The sequence below is a fragment of the Lathyrus oleraceus genome, chromosome 3, assembly GCF_024323335.1.
Source record: "Lathyrus oleraceus cultivar Zhongwan6 chromosome 3, CAAS_Psat_ZW6_1.0, whole genome shotgun sequence".
Classification (NCBI taxonomy): domain Eukaryota; kingdom Viridiplantae; phylum Streptophyta; class Magnoliopsida; order Fabales; family Fabaceae; genus Lathyrus; species Lathyrus oleraceus.
In genome coordinates this window covers 441,990,659-442,004,909 of record NC_066581.1, presented here as the reverse complement: position 1 = coordinate 442,004,909, position 14,251 = coordinate 441,990,659, and the positions used below count along the sequence as shown (strand labels likewise).

Here is a 14,251-nt window from a genome sequence, read left to right as displayed (position 1 = left end):
CAAATTTCTAATTAAACTCCAATTCTAAAAATCAAATATTCTAAAAATTCTAATTATCCAAAGATTTCTAATAATACTAATTGATTTCTAATATTTCTAAAATCTAATTAAAATTTTAAAAAAGGTTCTAAAATCTCTAATTAATTCGTATTTAATCTAAAAACTATTTAACCTAATTAATCTAAAATCTATTATTTCTAAGAATTAATCAAGATTTATTGAATTAAAATCTAATTCTAAAATTACCTAATCAATATACTAATCAAGATTAAAACATAATTAACATATCCTAATCAATAAGAAGAAAACCAAAACAAAAAAACTAAAGAAAAGAATGGAAATGGGCCAAGAAAGACTATCATGGGCCTTGGGGGTGTTAATCACGAATTGGAGGTGTCAATGGAAAGGTGTAGCAAGCAGATTTGCATGGGCTTTCAGCCACATGCCCAAAACTCCAAAAGTTTGATCCAGAAGAGAGGTGCATCTATGGCAAGTGAAAGGGCAAACTCGTTTGAATGGGGTGCAAGAGAAATATCCAGTGGGCTTTGAGGGGTATGGGCCCAAAACTCAATACAAGAAAATCAACAACACCAAACGGAAAGTTTTACCTTATACCCCTACATTTATCCTTTCACCCCTACATTTTATAAAAAATACCAATTTTATCCTTATATAATTTTAATTAATTAATTATTTTATTTTTTAAATATTTTTAAATATTTATTTTTGTGTACCGGAAGACTTTGCAAAAGAATTCCGATAGTCATTTTTCAAGTATTTTTTTATGTACCGGAAGACTTTACAAAAGAGTTCCGGTAGTCAATTTTTGTGTACCGGAAGACTTTGCAAAAGAGTTCCGGTAGTCATTTTTCAAATATTTTTTTAACATTTTTTTTTATACCGGAAGACTTTGCAAAAGAGTTCCGGTAGTCAAATTTTATGTACCGGAAGACTTTACAAAAGAGTTCCGGTACTCATTTTCAAATATTTTTTTATCATTCTTTTTGTGTACCGGAAGACTTTGCAAAAAAGTTCCGGTAGTCAATTATTGTGAACCGGAAGACTTTGCAAAAGAGTTCCGGTACTCATTTTTCAAACATTTTTTGACTTATTTTTTGTATACCGGAAGATTTTGTAAAAGAGTTCCGGTAGTCAATTTTTGTGTACCGGAACTCTTTTGTAAAGTCTTCCGATACATAAAAGAAAGTTTAAAAAATACGTGAAAAATGATTACTGGAATTCTTTTACAAAGTCTTCCGGTATATAAAATAAAATTTAAAAAATATTTAAATAATAAAATAATAAATTATTTAAAAATATATAAGGATAAAATTGGTATTTTTTATAAAATGTAGGGGTATAAGGATAAATGTAAGGGTATATGGTAAAATTTTCCACCAAAACGTGACCTAAACAATCTTCTCTCCCGTTCTGAGAATCTCCTCGGCTTCGCATGACTCTGTCGTGCCAGTGGCGGCGAAATGAACCAACCCAAACGCTTCGCCACTCCAATCGAACCTCCGCACTTTCTTTCTTCCAATTCTCTCCTCCATTTGTCCTATAACCTTCTCGAATCTCCCAAATCGGAACCATCCGTCTGAGAAACCTATATACCGAATTTGGAAATGAACAACGGTAACGCGAAATCTGTCTTCTTCAGCATGGTGTTATAACTTCCTATCGTTAGTGTTACCAGATGATGACAACTTTGAAGGCGATTAACGAGAACAAGATGAAGATTATACCTTCGGGGTAAAGACTGCCTCGGAAGCTGTTGCAATGAAGATGGGGCTAGAAAACTCAGGTATGCAATTCGAATTTCCACCTTTCCTGCAACTCTCCTTTATCTTCTCGATTCTTCTTGAATCTACTTCCGTGATTCACAGCCTTGTAGTCATCGTGAATTTGATGCGTGCGTTTGTCATTGTGAACAACTGCAGATACATATTACACTTGGGGGATTGGAGTTGTAGCAGCGCTAAATAAAAGTGAGGGAGAATTGAATCGTGCTTCCGGAGTGTGAATCGTGGATCCTTCTTCAACAACCTCTTTCTTCCTCGTTATTGTTGATGTGTTGCAGTTGTGGTGTTGAGAACGGATTGAGAGTGAGGATGTTGATTTGAGGTTTTGATGCGTGATTCAAGAAGCTTTTGATGCAGAATGTAGAACAAAGAAGATCCAGAATGTAGAGTGTTGAAGAAAAAGGTGCAACATCATGAATAAGTCCCTGGTTTCTGAGGCCTATGAGGTATTATATAGGACTCTAAAATTCAGTTAGAAATTTACACGACATGAACGCTAAATTTATATGAAATGCAAAGTCGGTTGGAAATGAAATGAGTCAGTTGCAAATTTAAATTTAGTTAGTGTTAGTTAGAGATTCCATTGGTGAAATGAAATTAGCTTGAAATTCGTTTTTATGTCATTTGCATTTGTGTTGCGTTTATATACTTACAGTGGGAATTAAAATTTCACTTTGCTGTAAGTGAAATTTGTTAACTTGTTAATTTGTCAATTAGCTTCAAATTGTTATTTTTGCGAATTTAATGATTTCAGTAAATTTGGATTGAATGTTATCTGTAAGATGAATGCCATGGATTGTTGTGAATTGGTGGTTTTGCAGTTATGTTGCTATTAGTTGTTAGGTTTGGAAAATGATATCAATTTTGTTATGAAAATCAAGTGTGATCGTGATAGTCAAATTGAAGTTATTGCTAGATAATTGATGCATTGTTAGGGTTGTGTTAATGCTTTCAAGTAAAGTTATGAATCAGGTTGTCGTAATTTTACTACTGCAGTTTAAAAAAATGAAATCCTTCAGGTTGTGCAGGTTTACTAAATTTCGAAATTAGGGATCGTGATAGTTGTTATGTTAGTATTAGGGATTGAACTGTTACCGTTAGTGAGCTGTTAGTTATTAATTTGGATTGTTAAACTGTAAGTGCAGATCGAAAGTACAGTTAGAGATTTGTAATTAGTTATTATAGTTACAAAATGCTAGAGAGTAGTTTGAAAATTCACACTTGGGGCATTGCTACCAAACTTATGTGACGTTTATGAATGGTCCTAATGTCGTTGAAATGTTGAAGGATTTTGCAGCTGGAAGCGCCACCAAGCAAGCTAGTGGAGGGAGGAGGAAACACCACTTTAATTTGTAATTGAACACTATGCAATAAGGCTTTGATTTGTAATAGAGTTTTAGAAAAGGACTTTAAATTGTAAAAGAATTTTAATTTGCAATAGAACTTGGTTGGTAATAAAAACTTAATTTATAATGAGGTTTGATTTGCAATGATATTTAGGACTACTTCAAACTTGGAAAATACATCCACCCTTTGACTTCTTTGAAAGAGAAATGTAATGGGCCCTTAAAGTAATGAAATGAGAACAAGATAACTTTGGCTAATGATTGCACCCTTGACTTGTAATTTACCAAAAACCTTGATTTAAATAATAAGTTCTCAATAAAAACCCTTGAAAACTCCACCTATCATCCATAAGAAAACAAGCAAATGGGCCTCAACCATTGACCCAATGATCACATTGATTCAAATCTCACCAAGACTTCACATTAATTTATAAGTATGGTTAAACTAAAAATGTGTAAATTCAAATCCAATGCATATGAGTATGAGATTACAATATGGCCAACTACTTTAAACATGAACAATGTCAATGTAAATGCGAGAGTCATAAATGAAAATAACATTGTAATTTCAAATGAGCACCTCAACTAAGCTCAGAACAAAGCCGAGTATCCGACTCCGAAATAAAAACATATTAAACAAAACCAAACCTAAAGTCTAAACAAGATGACCATGGACGAGGGCCAAATGGGTAGCCATGAATGAATATGATCATGTAGATGAACCAAAGACCAAGGATCTAATAATAGCAAAAAGGGAGGACAAATTTTGGGATACGACACTTCCAAAGTGAGAGGATTTCCTAAGACCTCATTTATAGCATCTCTATAAAATCTCAAACCTCTTCCTCGCACAAAAGTTGTACAAGTGAAGGCTTCTCCATCATTTGGAAGGGTGTTCGTATAGAACTCCCTTACCAAGTTGTAGTTCATGTACTCCGGAGGACTTACCAAGCCATCCCACCTTTTGCTTTCGAAAACATGTGCAACTTCTCTATATGTCCCTTCCCGATTAATGTTGAACTGTTTTTCAGACCAAATCTTTCTTTTCTCTAATTCCTTATACCTCTCAGTATGCTCAACATTGAAATGATTTGAATCAAATGGCCTAGGTTGACGAGAGGTACTTCCTCCCGTCTTTTGCTTCTTTGAGCTCTGGGAACTTTTGGAGGTGCCATCTACAAAACCAGAACAACAACTAGGAATAACAAACACAATTGTTAGGAATATAGGGAAAGCAATAGACAACAAATCAACAATCATACATCAACAAAAATCACAATTTTCACAATTTCTACCAGGCTCGCCCGACGAACCTGGGGAGAGCTCGCCCAGTGAAGCTGGGGCGAAGGCACAAAAGTCAGTCTTCTCCATGAGAGAAGCCAGGCAGACCAACAAACTAAATCCCTAAAACCTAAACGCACATTCTGCCATTTAGAAACCTAAACCCTAAAATTCATGAAGCATAGGGTATAACAACAAATATTAATCTAATCCGAAAAATTTCTAAATCCTTATAATATTTTAACACCCAAACTACCCCCATTTCCATAAATTCTTTATCAAAGAGAAAAGCACAAAAATTACATACCTGGTTGGATGAGTAAAACATAGAAAACACAAGTGGAGTTAAATTGAAGCTTCAAGAACTTATGCAAGCGAAAAAAATTGGGATTCTCTTGAGTTAGGGTTTGGAGTAGAATAGAGTGAGTGAGAGGGAAATGCAACAAGTCAAAACACCAAACACATTACTATACTGCTATGGCCCAATGACACATAAAAAACCCAAAATAAAAATGACCATTTTACTTAAAATAGTTGTGGTAAAAAAAAAACTTGCAAAAATTCGCAAATCTCACTCGGCGAGACAGAGCGACCTCGGGGCGAGCTCGCCTAACGAACCAGGGGCGAACCAGCAATATACCATTTTTCTGCAGAATTTTTGCCACACCAAATTTTGCACAATTCTATACTAACACTAAACATGATTAAAATTAAAACAAAACAGAATACTTACAACATTGGGGTGCCTTCCAATAAGCGCTTGTTTAACGTAAATTAGATCGACGGTTTGGTGGCGAATTCATGGATCACCAAGAGAAATTGTAGTTGTCTCCCGATCAAATTCACCACCAAGATAAATCTTTAGTCTTTGTCCTTTTACTGTCCAAACCTCTTTTGACATCAGATCCTCTAGCACAATCGCACCATAATGTTTAACCTCTTTTACTACAAACGGTCCTGACCATTTTGACTTTAGCTTGCCCGAAAAGAGTTTAAGTCACGAATTGGACAAAGTACCATTTATCCGATTTTAAAATCCTTGTAAATATTCTTCTTGTCATGATAAATTATTACCATTTCTTTGTAAAGCTTGTTTGAATCATATGCATGATACCTTATTTCTTCCGACTCATGCAACTTATCCCCGGATAACTTAGGATCGAAGTTCAAAAATTTCAAAGCCCATAACACTTTATGTTCCAATTCAACCGGGAGATGACAAGATTTACTGTATACCATCTGAAACGGGGTTAGGTCAATTGGAGATTTGAAAGCGGTACGATACGCCCACAATGCCTCATCAAGTTTTAGAGACCAATCTTTTCTTGAATTAGACACCATATTTTCCAAGATTTCCTTAATCTCTCTATTAGATACCTCGACTTGACCGTTGTTTGCTTGCTGATGGTACGGTGTTGCCACTTTGTGTTTTACACCAAAATGCTCTAAGGCTTTTTCAAGTTGTGAATTGCAAAAGTGTGATCCTCCATCACTTACCAACACTCTAGGAGTATCAAAACAGGAGAAAATATTTTTCTTTAAGAAATTGATCACCATTTTACCGTCGGGTTTTTGTGAAGCAATCGTTTCAACCCATTTGGATATGTAATCCACCGTTACTAGAATGTACTTATTAGAAAAGGATGGGGGAAATGGGCCAACAAAGTCTATGCCCCAACAATCTAATACTTCAACTTCTAACAAACTTTATAGGGGCATTTTGTTTCGTTTCCCAATTCCTCCAACCCTTTGACAATTGTCACAGCTTTTAGCATGCACATGCGCATCTTTACACAAAGAAGGCCAATAAAAGCCCGATCGAAGGACTTTTGTTGCCGTTCTTAAACCATTATAGTGACCACCATAAGGTGAGTTGTGACAATGCCAAAGAATACTTCTAGACTTCTCCTTTGAAACATACCTTCTTAGAATATCATCGGCACCAATCTTAAACAAATAAGATTCATCCCACACATAGTATTTTGCATCAGACAATAACTTCTTTTTTTGCTTCCATGTTAGATCCTCCAGTATCAACTCGGTTGCTTTGTGATTTACAAAGTCGGCAAACCACAGTCTAACTTGCACCATGAGCATTGTTTCATCCAGAAACTCTTCTTTTACCTCAATTTCTTGCTTGGTCACCTCAACATTGGCCAAACGGGATAAGTGATCCGCCACCAAATTCTCCGAGCCCTTTTTGTCACAAATTTCTAAATCAAATTCTCGCAACAAAAGGATCCATCGAACAAGCCTCTGCTTTGAATCAGGTTTGGTGAGCAGATAGTTTATCACCACATGGTAAATGTACACTACAACTTTTGAACCAATGAGGTAGGACCTAAATTTCTCTAACGCATACACTATTGCAAGAAGCTCTTTTTTAGTTGTTGTATAATTTAGTTGAGCTTCATTCAAGACTTTACTTTCATAGTGTATGGCATGAATTTTTCTTTGTCTTTCTTTGACCAAGTACCACGCCAACTGCATAATCACTCGCGTCACACATTAATTCAAAATTGAGATTCCAATCGGGCGCGATGACTATGGTTGCGAGAATCAATTTTTCTTTCAGATCACTAAAAGCAAACAAGCATTATTAAAAATAAAAGACTTATCTTTATTAAACAAGTTGCTTAAAGGCTTTGCAATCTTGGAAAAGTCTTTGATGAATCTTCGATAAAAATCTGCATGACCCAAGAAACTTCTAATCCCCTTCACGTTCAATGGTGATGGTAATTTTTCAATGACTTCAACTTTGGCTTGATCAACTTCAAGGCCTTTGGAAGAGACTTTATGGCCAAGCATAATACCTTCTATAACCATGAAATTGTATTTTTCCCAATTGAGAACCAAGTTGGTTTCCATGTATCTTCTTAACACGGTATCCAAATTCTTCAAGCCTAGATCAAATGAACACTTCGATACATTTCTCGTTCAAGTCAGAAAAAATAGCTTGCATACACCGTTGAAAGGTTATCGATGCATTACAAAACCCAAAAGGAATTATTCGAGAAGAAAATATACCAAAGGGGCATGTAAAAGCAGTTTTCTCGTGGTCTTTCGGATTGACTATGATTTGATTGTAACCCGAATATCCATCCAAAAAGCAATAAAATTCTTGGTCGGACAATCTCCCGAGCATTTGATCCATGAAAGGTAAAGGTAAGTGACCTTTCCTCGTAGCTTGATTAAGCCTACGGTGATCAATACACATTCTCCAACCCATCACGGTTCTAGTAGGAATAAATTCTTTCTTTTCATTCTGAATCACCGTAATTCCACCCTTTTTAGGTACCACTTGAACATGACTAGCCCACGCACTATCCGAAATTGGATAAATCATTTCGGCTTCCAACATCTTCACCACTTCCTTCCTTACCACCTCTTTCATGGTAGGATTCAAGCGATGTTGAGGTTGGACTACCGGTTTGAAATTATCCTCCATCAAGATCTTATGCATACAATAAGATGGACTTATTCCTTGTAAATTGGAAAGAGTCCAACCCATTGCACTTTGATTTTTCTCCAAGACATCAATCATTTTTTCTTCTTAATTCTTAGATAGTGTGTTGCTTATTGTCATTGGTTTGTACTCATCTTCTTCAAGAAATACATATTTCAAGTGTGAAGGTAAAATATTCAATTCAAGTTTAGACTCTTTTATCTCTGGTTCTTCTTTCAAATTTTCAACTTTTGCTTCAAATGGAGGAATTTCTTCCAATGCCTCAAGCTCTCTTAGACATTATTCAATTTCTTTTTCTTCATTCTCATTGAGAACTTTGATTGCATTGGTAAAAGCTTTTTAAAGGGGAGTGGAAACGTGAACTTGCCTTTTTACTTCCATTATAGCCTCATCGGTTGCATCAATTCAGAAATAATCACTTTTATCCTTCGAATGCTTCATGGCTTCCAAGAGATTGAAGCAAAACTCTTCAACTTGAACTCTCAACTTCATAACACCATCATCAATGCCAATCATCATTCTAGCAGTCTTCATGAAAGGTCGACCAAGAATCAATGATGCATCATCGTCTCCCTCCATGTTAATGACAACAAAGTCAATCGGGAATAAGAATTTCTCCACTTTTGTGAAGGCATGCTTCTCAAGATTTTTGATGAAGACAAGATTCTACAAATCAAGAATGGACTGACAAAAAGAAATGGCTCAAAGACTTAAAGCAAAGACAAGTTTCATACTATGTGAAGTCTTAAAGAAATTATTATGGAATGATAATGCATGATAAGGTATATAACATTCAATTTATCTAATGAGAATAGAAGTTTTCAAGTCCTCATACATTCATATCATGTTTAGTTAATATGTTTGGATGCATCTTACTAAAGTTTTTCTCTTTGAAAATTAACCATTTTTGCATTCTAGAGAGTTGTTAATCGGTTAACATACTGGTGCTAATCGATTAATAGACTAAAATTTTTAAATAATCTGCACGTTACAAGGGTGTAACCGATTAACCATATTTGGTTAACCGATTACTATTGTACCAGTGCCTGAAAAATTTACATTTTTTAATTTTGTTGGTTTTAAAAATTGGCTCTTGAAGCATGGCATCTTTTCATGAATTATACTGATTTGTAGAGGTGCATTAGTGTTATAGAAACACCATTTCTTCAGATTTTAATCTCACCTCCTTTTGCAAAATTTTCAAACATTCAAATATTCTCTTCATCTTTCAAAAATTCTCTAAGTGTTCAAGAATTTTTAGAGTGAAACTTTCTGCTCCTAACCTTCATAGAAAGTCATCACAAGTTTCATTTCATTCATAGTGAACACTTGTGTATCATTGAGAGATTTGTTTGTTATAATGAGAAGATCATCCATAGATTGATACTTATACAATTCCATTTTACATACTTATCAAAAATTCAGATTACTCTGTGCATCCTTGTTGTCCAGGATTGTTGGAAACAAAAGGTTCATTAAAGGGGGGATTGTTCTCTTTTTGAACTTAGTGAAAAATCCAAGAGGATTGTTCTTGGTGTGATTGTTAGTGTCTATATAGAAAGACTAGGAAGAGTCATTTAAAAGTGCTAACAATAGTAAAATCTATTTCATGTTGAAAGGGGACTTGAGTATTCTTGATCTGTGAGGGAAACCCGAATATCTCTTTGTGTTCTTTATCTTTTCATCATTTACCGTATTAATCACATAGTAATCTCTAAGGAAAGATTATTAAAACAAGTCAAAATCGGAAAAAGTTTCATAATACCTAATTCACCCCCCTTTTAGGTGCACACTCAACTTATATTTGACATCAGAGTGGGTTATTGGTAACTTACTCCTTAGATTCAGAAGATGGCTTCCGCAAGTGCAAACCCGGTTTTCAAAAATGGTCCGCATAATCCAATTAGTATGGTCAATGGTGTTGGCACTCCTAAGGTTAAAAGTTCATATGATGAAGACGATAAGAAAATAGTACTTAATGAAAAGAAAACTATCAATATTCTTCAAAATGTATTAAGTATGGACGAGTTCTTCCGCATATCTCAATGTAAATCGAAAAAATAAATACGGGACACTTTGGTGGACACTCACGAAGGAACCGTTGAAGTTAAAAGATCCAGATTAAACACATTGAGTAAAGAATATGAAATGTTCAGAATGCAGCCCGGAGAATCCATTGTTGCATTGTAGAAAAGATTTGTTCACTTGACGAATCATTTAATTGCTCTCGGAAAGACCTTTATAATGATGATCTAAACCTTAAAGTGCTAAGATCCTTGACTAGAGAATGGCAACCAAAAGTAATGGATATATCATAGAATAAAAGTCTTTCTACCATGACGTCCACATCATTATTCGAAAAACTCCAAGAACATAAACTTGAACTTGGAAGACTTGAAAAGCATGAAAGTCAAGAGAAGAAATCCAAAGGCATTGCTTTGAAAGTAGACTCAAAGGAAGATAAAGATGATGGCACACTAGAGGAAGATGAAAACTTCATGCTCCTTGTTAAAAGGCTTGGAAAGTTTTTTGGTAAAAATGACAAATCGTTTTATGCAAAAAGAAATAAACATTTCAGGAAAACGGAGGCTCCCACATCTACACAAGATGTCACATGCTATGAATATGGAAAGCAAGGTCATATAAAGCTGGATTATCCGAAACTCTCCAAGAAAGGTGGATTGAAAGGCAAGAAGGAATTAAAGAATAAAAAGGCGTATGTTGCATGGGAAGATAATGAGATAAGTTCTTCATCCGGATCGGAAAGCGACGAATATGCAAATTTAGCATTAATGGCTTCACACCATTTCGATGATGAAGAAGATGAGGTTAGTAACAATTTATCTCTTTATGACAGTGATGCACAATGTGCTATAAATGAACTTCTTAAAGAATGCAAAATTCTGTATAAAACAATATCATCACAAAAGAAACTAATTTCATATCTAGAAGAAAAAGTCATGACAATGGAAAAAGATGTCGATGATGAAAAACAAAAGATGATTAGTGAAAAACAGAATTTTGTATGTCAAAATTGTGAATCATTTTCTTTCCAAATTGTCCAATTAAAAAGGGTTCTTGAAAGTTACGAGAAAGGACAAATTGGGTTGGAAGGTGTCCTTAGCCAACAAAGATATTCCAATGATAAAAGTGGACTTGGTTATTCAAAGTTTTCCAAACCAAGTTCGAGTAAAAATATCTTTGTTAAAGCTAATGACCAACCATCCAAAGAGAAAGTGAACAAGCCAAAAGTTGTTCATCACTATTCTAAAAGGAAAATATTTGCTAAAAAGAAATCTTATGTTCCTAGATATATAAGCAATTTCGAACCTACTTGTTTTTATTATGGAATAGTTAGCTGTACACCCAATGATTGCTATGTTAGAAACTTTGGTATGGCAAGTGGGCATTATGTGTGGGGTAAAGAAAGGTGCTAATTATGAAGGACCCAAAGCAATTTGGGTGCCTAACAAAACTTAATTTGTTTTGTAGGTATGCTTGAAAACCACATCAAATATTTGGTATCTCGATAATGGTTGTTCCAAGCATATGACGGGAGACCTTAACAAATTTTCAAATCTAGTGCTTAAGGCAAAGGGTTTTGTTACATATGGAGATAACAACAAAGGAAGAATTCTTGGCATAGGAAAAGTTGGAGTACCACCTTTCACATCCATTGAAGTTGTTCTTTATGTTGAAGGACTAAAGCACAATCTTCTAAGTATTAGCCAACTTTGTGACAAAGACTTCAAAATAAAGTTCACCAAGGATGAATTGTTGATTGAAAATGAAGTCACAAATATGGTAAAACTCAAAGGTACAAGATTTAATAATATATTTATGATTTCACTTGATGATGTGTCTTTGAAGGTAAAATGTCTTATGGCAAACAATAATGAGTCATGGCTTTGGCATACAAGATTCACTCATATTCATATGGAACATTTGAATAAACTAATAAAGCATGATCTTGTTATTGGATTTCCTAAGTTAAAGTTTGTCAAAGATAGATTATGTGATGCATGTCAAAAGGAAAAATAAACCAAATCATCTTTCATATCAAAGAATATGGTGTCCACTACAAGGCCATTACAATTGTTGCATATGGACTTATTTGGTCCATCAAGAACAAGAAGCTCCAGAGGTAATGTGTATGCTTTAGTTATTGTTGATTATTTTCTAGATACACTTGGACATTCTTTTTAGTGCAGAAAAGTGATGCATTCGAGGCGTTCAAGAAATATGCAAAGCAAATCCAAAATGAGAAATCTCTAACTATTGCCTCCATAAGAAGCGACCATGGTGGAGAATTCCAAAATGCCTCCTTCGAAGAGTTTTCCGAAGAACACGGAATATTTCATAATTTTTCAGCACCAATAACTCCTCAACAAAATGGAGTGGTGGAGAGAAAGAATAGGTCACTTGTGGAACTTGCAAGAACAATGCTTAGCGACTCAAATCTTCCAAAGTACTTTTGGGTGAATACAGTGAGCACAACATGCTATGTAAGTAATATAATTACTATTAGACCTATATTAAAAAAGACCCCCTATGAAATCTTCAAAGGAAGGAAACCAAACATCTCTTACTTTCACATCTTTGGATGTAAGTGCTTTGTCTTAAACAATGACAAAGATAATCTCGGTAAGTTTGATGAGAATTTTGATGAAGATATTTTTCTAGGATGTTCTCTTTCTAGTAAAGCTTTTAGAATTCATAACAAAAAAACTTTAACAATTGAAGAATCTATGCATGTTTCGTTTGATGAATCTAACACCTCGAAAGAGGATGAAGTTATTTGTGAAGGAGAAGGGCGATCCAAAATGCAGTTAAAATTAAAATTTTCTCCTTTAGTGATCCTTAATAATGGGCATGATCAGTGATAAAATAGTTACCTCTTGTGACGATTGAAACCTTTGATGCAGATCTACGGAGCGATCACGAATGTTGAACGATGACAACGCCTCTACTCAGTCCACACGAACAGATTCCTTCAATCTCAGTGCTAGCTGCTATGAATGAAGGCTTTGAGTGAGAGAGAGAGAGAGAGAGAGAGAGAGAGAGAGAGAGAAAGAGAAAACGAAAAGTGCAACCGCAAAATTATGCTTATGCACAAGGGTTCTATTTATAGAACCACTTGTGTGGGCTTCAAGCTAAAAAGGCCACTTAAGTGCATGTGGCCCATATCTTATAATATACCCAAAATCACTTAAGCGCATGGTAGCTTACCATATTTCATATTCTACTTAAGTACACCGTACCTTACGATGTTCTATAATTCACTTAAGTGCACCGTACCTTATATTGTTCCTTAGTTACTCTATCTCTCATCAATCCGTCCTTTGTGTGTGACCCTGTAGGTTTTCGCGGCATTGACAATTATATTAAATCACGTATTTAACATAATAAACAGTGAGCAGTATCTAGCAACACATCACTGCTACCTAAGACACGAAAATGTCATGTGATCTGACAATTCCTTCTATGATAATACTTATGCATATAATTACCCTTTTCCAGTTCAGTATTGGGCCCATAGACATTTATCCTGTTAAGCAGGATTGGCAAATTCCATCTAGGCCACTCATGTCCCTCAGCATGCTTCGTGGAGTACCCATCAACTGTCTTTATGGTTATCCAGTTACGGATAATGTTTGATCAGTAATAAAGCACTCAGCTCTACATCTAGGGTCCATAGTGGTTTCAGGTCGAAGGGTGGTATACACCATTATCACCATGAGAATAACTTATGACACTTTGCATAACTTTTTATATAGTATTCTCATAGCGGGTCAATCCAGTATAAATATTACTCTTAATATTCATACCTATGTTTAAGACTTGATAACTCCTTATCTATGATCCATGAGATGTGATCATCAGTCTATATACATAATAGTCTTTATGCTTTAATGTTATCCCACTTCACAATAAAGCTCGACTACGGATACTTTAAGAATAATATCCTTATGTTTAATGTGATCTCATGATCAAGTCACACTTGGTACATTAAACGGACTAACTATTCTAGGGACTTTATTAAACAAACATAATAAAGAAAAAGCCTTTTTATTATTAATAAATAATTCGATACAAGTACCAAAAGTATTGGCCTCTAGGGCTTACACCAACAATCTCCCACTAACACTAGAGCCAATCAGGCATACCCCTAATGCCCATTGATCTAGTATGGCCATCATGCTTCTACTGCACAAGAGACTTTGTCAGTGGGTCAGCAATATTGTCAAGTGTAGGTACTCTGCATATTTTCACATCTCCTCTATCTATTATCTCTCGAATGAGGTGATAACGCCTAAGTATGTGTTTGGATCGTTGGTGAGATCTAAGCTCCTTAG

The 14,251-nt window shown here is 35.0% G+C and overlaps 1 long non-coding RNA gene across 1 annotated transcript; it reads left to right on the top strand.

Moving 5' to 3' along the window:
• The first annotated feature begins 1,381 nt into the window (after window positions 1–1,381).
• Window positions 1,382–3,278, top strand: LOC127128100 (uncharacterized). The gene is made up of 3 exons (XR_007805676.1): window positions 1,382–1,804; window positions 1,941–2,248; window positions 3,090–3,278. It is a non-coding gene; the product is annotated as an uncharacterized LOC127128100 (long non-coding RNA).
• Window positions 3,279–14,251: the final 10,973 nt, after the last annotated feature.